This window comes from Macrotis lagotis, unplaced genomic scaffold, assembly GCF_037893015.1.
Source record: "Macrotis lagotis isolate mMagLag1 unplaced genomic scaffold, bilby.v1.9.chrom.fasta BILBYCTG106, whole genome shotgun sequence".
NCBI lineage: Eukaryota > Metazoa > Chordata > Mammalia > Peramelemorphia > Peramelidae > Macrotis > Macrotis lagotis.
The window spans coordinates 197,837-210,636 of record NW_027422013.1 but is presented as its reverse complement, the minus strand read 5'-3'; the positions used below and the strand labels follow the sequence as shown (position 1 = coordinate 210,636).

The 12,800-nt window shown below is 39.2% G+C and overlaps 1 pseudogene; it reads right to left on the bottom strand.

The window, feature by feature from the left end:
- The window catches only part of LOC141504108 (uncharacterized), a 34,108-nt pseudogene extending 23,192 nt beyond the window's left edge, over nucleotides 1-10,916 (bottom strand).
- Between the last annotated feature and the right edge of the window lie 1,884 nt (nucleotides 10,917-12,800).

Genomic DNA, 12,800 nt, shown 5'->3' with positions numbered 1-12,800 from the left:
CCTTCTCCTTTCTTCTTGCCTCCTTCTCTTCATTCTTCCTCTCTCTTCTTCTTCATATGCTTTCATCTTCTTTCCTTTTCTCCTTTTTCCTCTTTTGTCTTCTTCAACATCTTCCTCTTCTTTGTCTTTTTTCTCCCCTCTTCCTTCCTCTTCCATCTTCTTCAACTTCTTCCTCCTCTTCTTTAACTTCTTCCTCCTCTTCTTTGTTGTCTTTTCTTCTTTGCCTTTCTTCGTTCTTCCTCCTCCTTCTTCTTCCTCTTTCTTTTATCTTCATGTGTCTTGTTTCCTCTTTCTTCTCTTCTCCCTTCTTCCTCTTCTTCTTCACCTTCTTATACCTCTTTCCCCTCTTCTTTTCATCATCTTCCTCTGCCCTCTCCTTTCTTCCTCTTCTTTTTCTTTTCTCTCTCTCTTTCCTCTTGTCTTCAATGTCTTTCTCTTTTCTGACTCTCTTCTTCTATCTTCTCTGTCTTCTTCATCTCCTTTCTTCTTGCTTCATCACCCACTTCTTTCTTCTTCCTCCTCCACCTCTCTCCTCTTTCTTTTCTTCTATCTCTTCTTCCTATTCTTCTCCCTCCTCATTCCTCACCTTCTACTTTCTCTATTCTTCCCTCTTTTATTCCTCCTTCTCCTCTTCCTTCTGTCTTCTTCTTTCTTCTTTGTCTCCCTCTTCTTCTTTTTAACTTCCTCCTCCTCCTTTGTCATCCTCTCTGCTCTGAACTCTTCCTCTTCTTTGCCATCTTCCTTCTTCTCTTATTCGTTCTTCTGTCTGCTTTTCTGTGCTTTCCTGTTTCTTCATCTTCTTTGTCTTCCTCTTCTGCTTCATATTCTTTTCTTCCATCTCCCTGTTTTTCTCTTCATCTTCCTCCTTTCATCTTATTTCTTGTTTCTTCCTCTTCCTTTTCTTTCATATCATTTTTGTCTTCTTCTTGTACTTCTTCCTCTTCTCTCTTCCTTTTCATCTTCTTATTAATCTTCTTTTGTCTTCTTCAGTGACATCTTCCTTTTTTTTCTTCTCTGCCTTCTTGTTTCCTCTTTTTTTCTCTCTTCTCTCTCCTTGGTCTTCCTTCTTCCTGCACTTCATCTTTCTTTTCCTCTTTCTCTTCTTCTTCTCCCCTCTTCTTTTGTCGTTCTTCTTCCTCTTCCATCTTCTTTTATTTTCTTCCTCTTCCTCTTCTTTTCCTTCTTCTTCCCCTTCTTCTCTCTTCTTTTGTCTTCCTCTTCCTCTTCTTGTTTCTTTTTTCTTCCTCTTTCATCATCTTCAATGTCTTCTTCCTCTTCTTCTTTGCCTTCTCCTTCTCTCTTTTTGTCTTTCTTCTTTGCCTTCTTCTTCTTCCTCCTCCTCTTTCTTCTTCCTTCTTCTTCCTCTTCCTCCTTCCTCCTCATCCTTCCCCTCTTCTCCCTCCTCCTCCTTCCCCCTCTCCTCCCCCGCTTTGTTGTCTTTTTTCTTCTTTTTCTTTCTTCATCTTTGTCTTTCTTCCTTCTCCTTTCTTCTTTTTTCCTTGTTTCAATTTATTTCTCTCATCCTTTACCTAGAATATGACAAAATAGACTATAAAATGTCATTTCAGCATCTTCAGATGTATATATGTGCATTTGTAGGTACATACATGTATATTGTACATGCACAAATATCACATGTATGGATAGGTATGCATCTAAATATGTCTGCATCTTTATGTTTACATACATATATAGATGTCTTCAATGAAAGTATTTTTTCTCATGGAAATGTATACATTTCAAGGAAAAGATTCATGATTTGGCTTCTTCAGGTGTCCTTTAAAAAACTTTCAAATTCTTTATGCTGAAAATCAAGCCGCCTTCATCACAGTCATGAAAGGTTAAGAAATCAAAGTGGCATATAACTAACCATTCCTAGGTAAATGTGCACAACATATTAACATGCATAGAGAGGAAGCAGGGAGATTGTTAGTGGACAATAGAGCACTAAGTTTAGAATCAGGAAGACATGAGTTCAAATCCTTCAGACATGGACTGCTTATGTGATTTCCCCAGGCAAGTCATTTAACTGCCATTTGCCTCAGTTTCCTCAACTGTAAAAATGGGATTGATACTAACACATAACTTCCAGGGTAAAAGATCAAAACAAGAGATCTGTAAAGCTCTTAGACCAATGGCTGGCACAGAGTAAGAGCAATATCAATACTGGCTATTATTATTGTAGTTGCAAGTGTCATCACTTCATGCAAAATATCCTTAATGCCATGTACTACAGACAGCATGATTCAGTCACTGACACATTCCAGGAGCTCCCTGCAATATAAGACATCAGCACTGAGGAACCAATTTTACCTTAATCTCCCAACAATTTACTGATGTCTTATTAGCCTTGTTACTACCTCAAGAGTTCTCTTCCCAAACCATAAAGACCATCCATAATCCTAAGCCAATGTTCAAATTTTGTGAGATTTTTTTCATTAGTATACAAATGGGGGGGCAGTCAGAAATAGGGGTAAGAAAGAGTCCCAGAAATTAGAGAGTTGTTCCATGACATGTAAGTGAATTGGATTTATGGGAGTCAGATTTGTACAGAAACACCAACCTCCCTTTCTCCTCAGGAAGGGAGGAGAGAAGAAAGGAAGGGACAGGAGAGTAGAGGAGAGGCAAGGAGGAAGGAAAGGACAAAGAAAATGGAAGAAGAAAAAAGGACGGAAACTAAGAAGGAAAGAAAGAATTGTATTGTCCATCTGAAATTGCAGTCGGTACCCCATTGGGACAGATCAAACTATTCAGTTATTGTTGAAAAGTATTTTGATTATTTAAAAGTACAATTCCAATGCTAGTCATTACTATGTTTTTCTTTTCCTATAGCTTCCACATCTCTCCAACACAATGTTCTCCTAAGAAGTCTGCACAGTGCAGTTATGTCCACCTAAGCTCCTCTCTTCTTTTCTCAGGAATTTATATGTGTATTATCTCTTCCCTCTTTAAATCTGCCCTGGAGTCCTACAAGGCTCCATATGGCTGGGGGGGGGAAGAGAGCTACTAGAGGATTTCCCTCAGAATTCCTTGTGTTTAGAATTTCCCAATTTGTTACCCTCTTCTCTCACAGATATTCCTTGTTAAATTTCCTCCTCCCCTTCTGTGTCAATGTCTTCTATCTCAGTGAAATTTTTTAACAAGGCAATGAGATTAAGTGACTTGCCCAAGGTCACAAAGCTAGGCAATTAAGTGTCTGAGGTCACATTTGAACTCAGGTCCTCCAGACTCTACCTACTGAGCCACCTAGCTGCCCCCACCACAAGTGAATCTTTGAAGCTTAAAGGAATAGCACTGAGAAATTACAAATGATTGCAAGCAAAGGACTTTGATGCAGAACTGATGCTAGGTGAAGTGAGCAGAACCAGGACAACACTGTACACAGCAATAACAATATAACGAGATGATCAACTATGAAAAACTTAGCGCTTCTCAGTAATGCAGTGATCAAGGTCAAATCTGAAAGACTTGTGAAGGAAAACACCATTCAAAATGAAAGATGGAGTCTGCATGCAGATCAAAGCATAATACTTTCACATTTCAAAATTTGTTTTATGTTTTATGGGTGCCCCCCCCGATGGTTTTATTTTCCCTTCTGTTTTGAATCTTCTTTCACAGTATAATTTACATGGAAATAAGTTTACCATAGTTATACATGTATAACATTATTTGCTGTAAAGGGGAGGTTAGAGAAAAAAGAGGCAGGGAGAAAAATAAGGATCTCAAAATCTGATAAATAATGATTAGTAAAACCTATCTTTGCTTTGGAAAAACACATTTATTAAAAAATTAATGTTGAAAATTTTACTGCATCTCATTAGAAAACCAAAGGAATGTCCAAACAAACACAAGCCAACAAATAAATGAATCAAGAAATGTAGTCAGTTCCTAAAACAGGAGCCAAGCAAAGAAGCTGATGCAACTTACTGTGTTTGAATGTAATCTAGGTAGAAAAGCTTTGGCTGCAGCAGTTCATAGTTTATGGTTTTAGAAGGTAAGATGGGAAAAAGTAATTGGAAGAAAGAGGCACCATGGAGAGCCTTGTACTGTTGCACTATAAAAATTAAGTCTCCTCCAGTGTTAAGCTTTCAAAAGTCATTGGATATGTGATCAACTGGTCCTTCAGTACTCAAGTCATCAGCTCTCTATGTCCCTTCTCTTGCCCACACCTTTCAGTTAAGACACTTTCTTCTCTAATACACCACTCTGATTCCTTCAGTTCATTCCAGTTCTGCTGCTTTCCTTATTTCTCCCCTTCTGCCTTTCTTCTAATGTTGATCCATCTCCAATATTTTCTCCCAGAGAAAGCACAATAATCTGTCCATTTCTGCTTTTCCAAAATTCACTTTTTGGTCTCAAAATAATTTTCAAGTCATTACTGATGAATCATAATATGGATTGGTGAGCATCTCAGGGAAAAGGTCAGCCTCTAGCTTTCATTGTATATACCTTTGAGACAAAGAAGAGTAGCAGAGACTAAGTTTAAGGGATCTGTTGAAGGTTTCATAGCCTCTGATAAATTATGGGGTTCAAATAGGACAGCAGTCTCCCATTCAGATGAGAGCAAAAGACCTCAACATCCTCATCCTGTTGTTTGAGGAGGTTTATTACCTAGAATACCAAGATTGTTAGAATTCAAAGAGCCTTCAGTATTCCACTAGTCCAAACCAGAAACTGAAAACACAGTCCTTCTACAGTACAACCAAAAAGTGGTTATCTCACCTATGCTTAAAGTTTTCTAGAGAGAAGGAATCAATTATATATCCTGAGGCAGTCCATCTTCCCATAGGATAAGAATAATTGTTAAAGTTTTTTTCCCCACTTTATAGCCTTTGACTCTTTGCAGGCTGCCCTTTTTTATTGTTTCTATTTTGTTGATTGGGTTCAAACACTGTCAAACCGTCTTCCTCATGCCAAGCTTTCAAACCACATAAAAACAATTATCAAGTGTTCTCCTGGCTTCTCCTTGCTAGTCACAATGTTCTTTCAGCTGACCCCTAAATGGTACACCCTCATAGACCTTTTTACTCTTGCAATTTCCCTCCTCCAGACAATCTTCATCTTTTGAACATTCTTTGTTAATTTTCTTCTAAAAATTCAACTCAATAATATACAATGGGGCCTAATAAAAGGGGATAAAGGAGGATGGAAGGGATTAATTTCTACAAGGCCAATGTGAGAGATGCTGGACTTTTAACATCATCTCATAAAATAGCATGTGAATTGGTGCTTTGATGATCCTCATTTAAAGTTGAGAAAACTGAAGCAAATAGCATTTAAGTCACATGCACTGTCTGAATCTGAACTCACTGCTCTACCCAGTGCTCTATCCAGTGCTCCTGAGGATCTACAACTGCTTATTCCAGAAATTATGCTCCCAATGCAGCTCCCAAGATACCATGAACTTTTGTGGCTGCCATATTTTGTTGACTTATACTGAGCTTGAAGGTTCCTCCACCATAGACATCTTCATCAGAATGATGGCCATCCATCATGGATAGGCTCCTCATATGACAAGCCCTGACAACCAGAGCTTCTTAGGTTTCTGCCCCAATCGGGTATTCTCCCTCCTGCATCTTTCTTTCTATCTCTCCCTACCAAAGTTGCTGACAGATTAGGGGGTTTTAAAGAACCCTGGTTCCTTCTTTCCCTTAAGCCCCCTAACTCATGGATGGGTGCCTCTCTTATGAGGCCTTGACCTATAACCCCATGATCCTGCTCAGGATCTCACTGCTTCCTTTATCTCACTTCTCAGTGAGAAGTGATATTTGACATCACTGGATCATGGGATATAGAGAAAGGATCATGGAATATAGAAAAAGGATACAAGTCCATCTGGTCTTGTTGGACAGATAAAGAAACTGTGGCCTAGCGAGATTAAGAAATCCATCTTAGAGGGGCAGCTGGGTGGCACAGTGGATAGAGCAACTGGCCCTAGAGTCAGGTCGACCTGAATTCAAATCCAGCCACAGACACTTAATAATTGCCTAGCTGTGTGACCTTGGGAAAGTCACTTAACCCCATTGCCTTAAATAAATAAAAAAAAATCCTCCTTAGATCAGACAATATACAGACTCATTTCTTTCCATTCCAAGTTGTGATCTTTGCTGATTCCTGTGCTACTGAAGAGCAAAATAGATGTCATTTGGGTCTTCATCAATAATGAAGGACAAGAACCAAGCAACCAACAGTTTTAATGAAACCCTCCTTTCCTCACATACTAACTCTTATTTCTCTACAATGAAATATTAAAATGAATGAAATGTGGGAATTAAAAATTGCTCATCCAGGGGTGGCTAGGTGGTGCAGTGGATAGGGCACCAGCCCTGGAGTCAGGAGTGTCTGAGTTCAAAATCAGGTCTCAGACACTTTCTAATTACCTAGCTGTGTGGCTTTGGGCAAGCCATTTAACCCCATTGCCTTGCAAAAAAACATTGCTCATCCATAAAGAAACTGAGGCACAGCCCTGGGTCAATGGCACTTTATTAAAGGGTGCATGGCCTTCAGTAACATAGTGAACCTCAAATCTACCTCATTTTCTGAGATGCCCTTTTCCTCCATAATTTTAAAGTGCTTGATATCCAGACAATACAGAGAGACAGAGAGAGAAGGGAGAAAAAGAGAGACAGAGAGACAGAGAGACGGAGAGGAGGAGAGAGACAGACCGTGAGAGTGACAGAGAGACAGAGACAGAGACAGATTAGCAGACTGAAAGAGAGACAGAGAGAGAGGAGAGAGACAGAAAGAGAGACTGGGAGAAAGAATCAGAGACAGACACAGAGAGTGAGAGACAGAGACAGAGAGACAGACTGGGGGAGAGAGAGAGAGAGAGAGAGAGAGAGAGAGAGAGAGAGAGAGAGAGAGAAAGAGAGAGACAGAGAGAGACAGAGAGAGACAGAGAAGCAGACTGGGAGAGAGAGAGACAGATAAAAAGGAGAGAGACAGAGACAGAGAGACAGAGAAGCAGACTGGGAGAGAGACAGAGACAGAGACAAAGAAGGAGAGGTAAGATGGAAAAGGAATTAAAAGTGTTGGGCCATAACAATTAGTCTCTTCCAGAGCTATGAAAAGAAAATCCAACTACAAGCAAGTCATTGGACATGTGAGCAACTGGTCCTTCAGTGTTCAGAGCATGAGGTCTCTATGTTCCTTCTCTTCCCCATTGTTCTCTTTCCAACCTTTCAGTTTGACACTTGCCTTTCATCTCTAATCCACCCATCCTGGTTCTTTCACCAAATTCCAACTCTACTGCATTCCTTCTTTCTCCCCTTCTGCCTTTCTTCTATTTCCAACCCATCTCCTTTTTTTTCTCCCAAAGAAAGTCCAGTTATTTATCCATTTCTGCTTTTCCAAAACTCACTATTGGGCCTCTGCTTGGTTCCCAGCTCAATACTGACGAACCTTAATGGTGCACTGCTGGGCATCCCAGGGAAGTGAATTAGAAAGACCAAGTTTAATGGATTTGAAAAATAAGGACCTGGAAGTTTCTAAAACCTCTGATAAGTTATATAGGGTTCGCATAGTAGAGCAAGTCTCCTGATCAGATGCAACAAGAGCTCTCTACATGCCTGTCCTGTTGTTGGAGAAGAAGGTTGGTTACTGAGGATCTCAAAATGTCATAGAATGTTAGAATTCAAAGAGATCTCAGTGTTCCTCTACTCCAACCAAGACCTGCAACCTCAGTTCCTCTACCATACAACCAAATGGTTATCTTATCTAAGCCATATAAATGGCTTAAAGTTATCTAGTGAAGAGGACCCAACAATACATCCACAGGCAGTCCATTCTTTTTTAGGATAGGAATTATTGTTGAGTTTTGCTTTTATTTTTTTTTTGCTTCATAATCTTTCATTCTTTAAAGGTTGTCCCCTTTTTTATCATTCCTTTTTTTTGTCCATTGGGTCCCTCCTCCATATGGCAATCTTTCAAACCACATGAAAATAGTTATCAGATGTTTTCCTGGCTTCTTCACTCCAGATTCAGTGTTTCAGATTCTTTCCACTGACCCTTAAATGGTACACCCTTATGGACCTCTTTTCCAGTTTCAATTTCTCTCCTCCAGACATTCTTCAGTTTTTCAACATCCTTTGTAAAAATTCTTCTCCACTCAACAAAATTCAATGAGGTCTAAACACAAGGGATCAAAGAAGATGGAAGGCAATAACCATTTCTACAAGCTCCTATGTGACAGAGGCTGGACTTTTAACATTATCATCTCATAACATCTGTGAAACTGGTGCTTTGATGATCCTCATTTTACAGTTGAAACATGTGAGGCAAACCACATTTACATCTTACTCTGGGACACACAGTGTGTGAATCTGAACTCAGGTATTCTTCCTCAAAATCCCATGCTCTATCCTGTGCTCCAGAGGATCCACAACTATTTATTTCAGAAATTATGTTCCTAATGCAGTCCCTATAGATACCATTGAATTTTGGGGCTGCCATATCTTGTTGACTCATGCTGAGCTTGAAGGCCCATAAACCATAGGCATCTTCATCAGAATGATGGCCATGCATCATGGATAAGCTCTTCATATGAACTAGCCCTGAAAACCAGAGCTTCTTAGGTTTCTTCCCTACTCAGAGATATTCTTTCTCCAGAGTCTGTCTCTTTCAACCTGTCCCTACCAACATTACCAACAAATCAGGGGCTCTTCAAACTAGGGGCTTAGTTCCTTCTCTGCCTTAAGCCCCCCATCTCATGGGTTAGTGGTCTGCCTATAATATCATGACTGCTCAGGATCTCACTGCTTCCTTTGTATCTTTTCTCAGAACTGGGAAGTTTGGCATCACTGGATCATGGGATATAGAGAATAGAAACAACAGTTAGTCCATCTGTTCAACATCTCTGTTGGAAAGATAAACTGTGATCTAGAGAGATTAAGAAATTCTCCTTAGGTCAGTCAAGACTAAGACTCAAATCTCTCCATTCCAAAATCGTGATCTTTCCAGATTCTACCTTAGAGTGTGATTGAACCCTGTGTTAGTAAATAGTTAAAGAGGAATTTGAATAGACTTTGAGGCAGATCTGAATGGGAAAAGTGAGAAAATAGGTTTTGTAATAAACATAAATTCTGTAAAGGAAGTAGCAGCTAAGATTAGACTGAAGGTTCATATTAGACTACCTGTTTAAATTCAACTTCCCCAAGAGTTGACCCTAATAAACCTAACCAGTAGATAAGACTTTGTATTGCTGAAGCTAGGTAAGTCAACCCTCCTTAATCATCACACAATATTCTTCTTGCTGTGTGTAATGTTCTCCTTGTTGTGTTCACTAAACTTTGTATCATTTTAAGTCTTTCCAGGTTTTCCTAAAATCATCTTCTGCATGACATTTCTCATAGCATGATATTCTTTTGCATTCACAGACCCCAATTTGTTCAGCCATTCCCCAAATGATGGGCATACCCTCAAATTTCCAATTCTTAGCCACTGCAACAAGATCTGCCAAAAAACTTTTAGGACTAATTGTTCTTTCCTTTTTTTCTAACATCTCTGTTGGGTCCTGACCAAGTAGTGATCATCTTTCCTCTTTAATTCTGCAATTGTTTTTTATTCAGAACTTCCCTTCTCTTTACATCTATTTCTTCCAATGACCTTGTTTTGTATCTTCCCATATCTCCATTTTTATCCAAAAAAAATAACATTCTGACATACTTTGCTTTTTTTCCCTCTTACATGGCTTGCTCAGACCAACTGTCATCTCACTCTTGGTCACCAAGGGTATTCAAGCAAGGACTGACATAGATGTGCAGCGTCCTGGGTGGAAAGTTTCACTTTTCGTCTCAGTGAATCCTCGAAGCTGAAGCACATAGCAAACACAAAGTATGAATGATTGAGAGCAAAGGACTCTGATGTTGAATTGATGCTGAGCGAAGTGAGCAGAACTAGAACATGCACAACAACACTGTGTGATACTCAACTGTGGTTGTCTCAGATCTCTCAGCAGTTTGTGAATGACAATTATAAAAGATGTGATGGAAAATGCCATCCTCATCCAGAGAAAGATAGTCTGAATGCTGACTAGCCACCCCTAGGGACTGAAAATCTTACAAGAAATGAATAGGAAAATTGTCTTTGCATGTCATTAGAAAAACAAATTGATTAAAAAAGGAATATTGAAAATCATATCTCCATCTAAATGGAAAAACAAAGCAACTAACAAATGAACAAACAAATCAATGAATAAATAAATATGTTCAATCCCTGAAACAGGTGCCCAGCATAGGAGCTGATGTAACTTACTATGGTTGAACTCAAAAATAGTTTGAGCCTGGAGAAGGTAAGGTGGGAAAAGGAATTGGAAAAAAGAGAGTCGGGGCAGCTAGGTGGCAGAGTAGATAGAGCACCGGCCCTGGAGTCAGGAGTACCTGAGTTCAAATCTGGCCTCAGACACTTAATAATTACCTAGCTGTGTGGCCTTAGGCAAACCACTTAACCTCATTGCCTTGCCAAAAAAAACAAAAACAAAAAACTAAACTAAAAAAAAAAAACAAGAGGGTACACTGAAATCTTAAACTGTTGGGTTATAAAAATTAGTTTCTTCCAGTGTAGAGCTATAGAGAGAAATTACTCCTACCACATTGGCTATGGGATCAGCTGGTCCTTCAGTTCTCAAGTTATCCTATCCAGTCTCTATTTCCCTTCTGTTTCCCATTGTTCCTTCTCTTGCCTTCCAATTTGACACTTACCTTTCACCCCTATTCACCCCACCACCACCTTCAGCTCATTTTAGCTCTACTGCATTTTTATTTCTCCCCTTCTGCCTTCTAATGCTGACTCATCTCCATTTTTTTTTCTCCCAAAGAAAGCACAATCTGCCCATTTTTGCTTTTCCAAAACTCACTTTTGGGTTTCTGTACAACTCCCAGCTCAATACCGATGAGCCTTGATGGTGGACTGGTGAGCATCCCAAGGTAGTGATGGGGACAATCTTAGCCTCCATATTTCATTGTGTGTACCTTTGAGACCAAGAAGAGTAGCAGAGGGGCAGCTAGGTGGCATAGTGGATAAAGCACTGGCCCTGGAGTCAGGAATACCTGGGTTCAAATCTGGTCTCAGATACTTAATAATTGCCTGGCTGTGTGGCCTTGGGCAAGCCACTTAACCTCGTTTGCCTTGCAAAAACCTGAAAAAAAAAAGAGTAGCAGAGATATGTTCAAGGGTTTGGGAAAATAACGACTCAAAAGTTTCATAATCCTCTGATATGTTATAGAGGGTTCAAACAGGAGAACATGTTTCCAGATCAGATGAAAGCAAAAGCTTTCAACAGCCCCATCCTGTTGTTTGACAGGGTTGATTATCTAGGATCCCAGGATGTCACAGAAAGATAGAATTCAAAGAGACTAGTGTTCCTCTACCCCCAACCAACCTATAACCAACAAATGGTTATCTCACCTTGGCTTAAAGTCCTCTAATGAGAGGATTCAATTATACATTTAGAGGCATCCCATTCTCTTATAGGAGAGGAATAATTGTTGAGTTTTCTTTTTTTCTTTTGATTTCATAACCTTTGACTCTGAAGAATGCTTCTTTTTATTGTTTCTGTTTTGTCCACTGGGTTCAAACTTTGCCCAACCCTCTTCCAACCTTTCAACCTTCCAATCTTTCAAGCCATATAAAAATAGTTATCACATGTTCTCCTGACTTCTCCACTCTAGATTCACTGTCTCAGAGTCTTTAAATGGCACATGCTCATGGATCTCTTTTCCTCTTTCAATTTTCCTCCTCCAAAGAGTCTTCATCTTTCCAACATCCTTTATAAAGGATATATTCTTCTAAGAACTCAACAATATACAATGGATGGAAGGGAATAAATATTCTTGTACACTCCTGTGAGACAGATTACCAGGTCACAAAATTTGTGAAACTGGAGCTTCAATGATCCTCATTTTACAGTTGAGTCAGATGAGGCAAAGAGTGTTTAAATCACTTGCTCAGGGTCATACCACGTGTGAATCTTAACTCAGGTGTACTGCCTCCAAACCCCATGCTCTATCCTGGGCTTCAAGAGGATCCATAACTGTTTATTTAAAAAAATTGTGCTCCTGGATGGGAATTCAGGGAAGCCTGGAAGGATTTGCATGAACTGATGCTGAGCAAGATGAGCAGAACCAGAAGAACATTGTATACTCTAACAGCAACATGGGGTGATGATTAACCTTGATGGACTTGCTCATTCAAGCAGTGTAACAATCAGGGACAATTTTGGGCTATCTGCAATGGAGTATACCATCTGTATCCAGAGAAAGAATCATGGTGTTTGAACAAAGACCAAAGACTATTACCCTTAATTTAGAAAAGAAAAAACTGCTAATTTATTATGTAATGCTGCTATCTCTTATACTTTCTTCTGCCTTAAGGATAGGATTTCTCTCATCACATTCAACTTAGATCAATATATACCATGGAAAACAATGTAAAGACTGTGGGGGGGGGAAAGGAAGTTTAGGGGAAAAATTGTAAAACTCAAAATAAATAAAAATCTTAAAATTATGCTCCTAATGTAACCCCCATGGATACCATTAATTTTGGGGCCTGCCATATCTTGTTTACTTATATTGACCTTTTAGATCCATAGATATCTTCATCAGAATCATATTAATAACATCATTGTGTGATGAACAACTATAATGGACTTAGTTCTGCTCAGCAGTATAATGTTCAAAGTCAGTTATAAAGACTTATGATGGACATTCCAACCACATCAAGATTAAGAGCTACAGAATATAAATGCAAAGCAAAGCATTCTATTTTTAATTTTTAAAATTTCCTTTTTTTCCTCTCATGGTTTT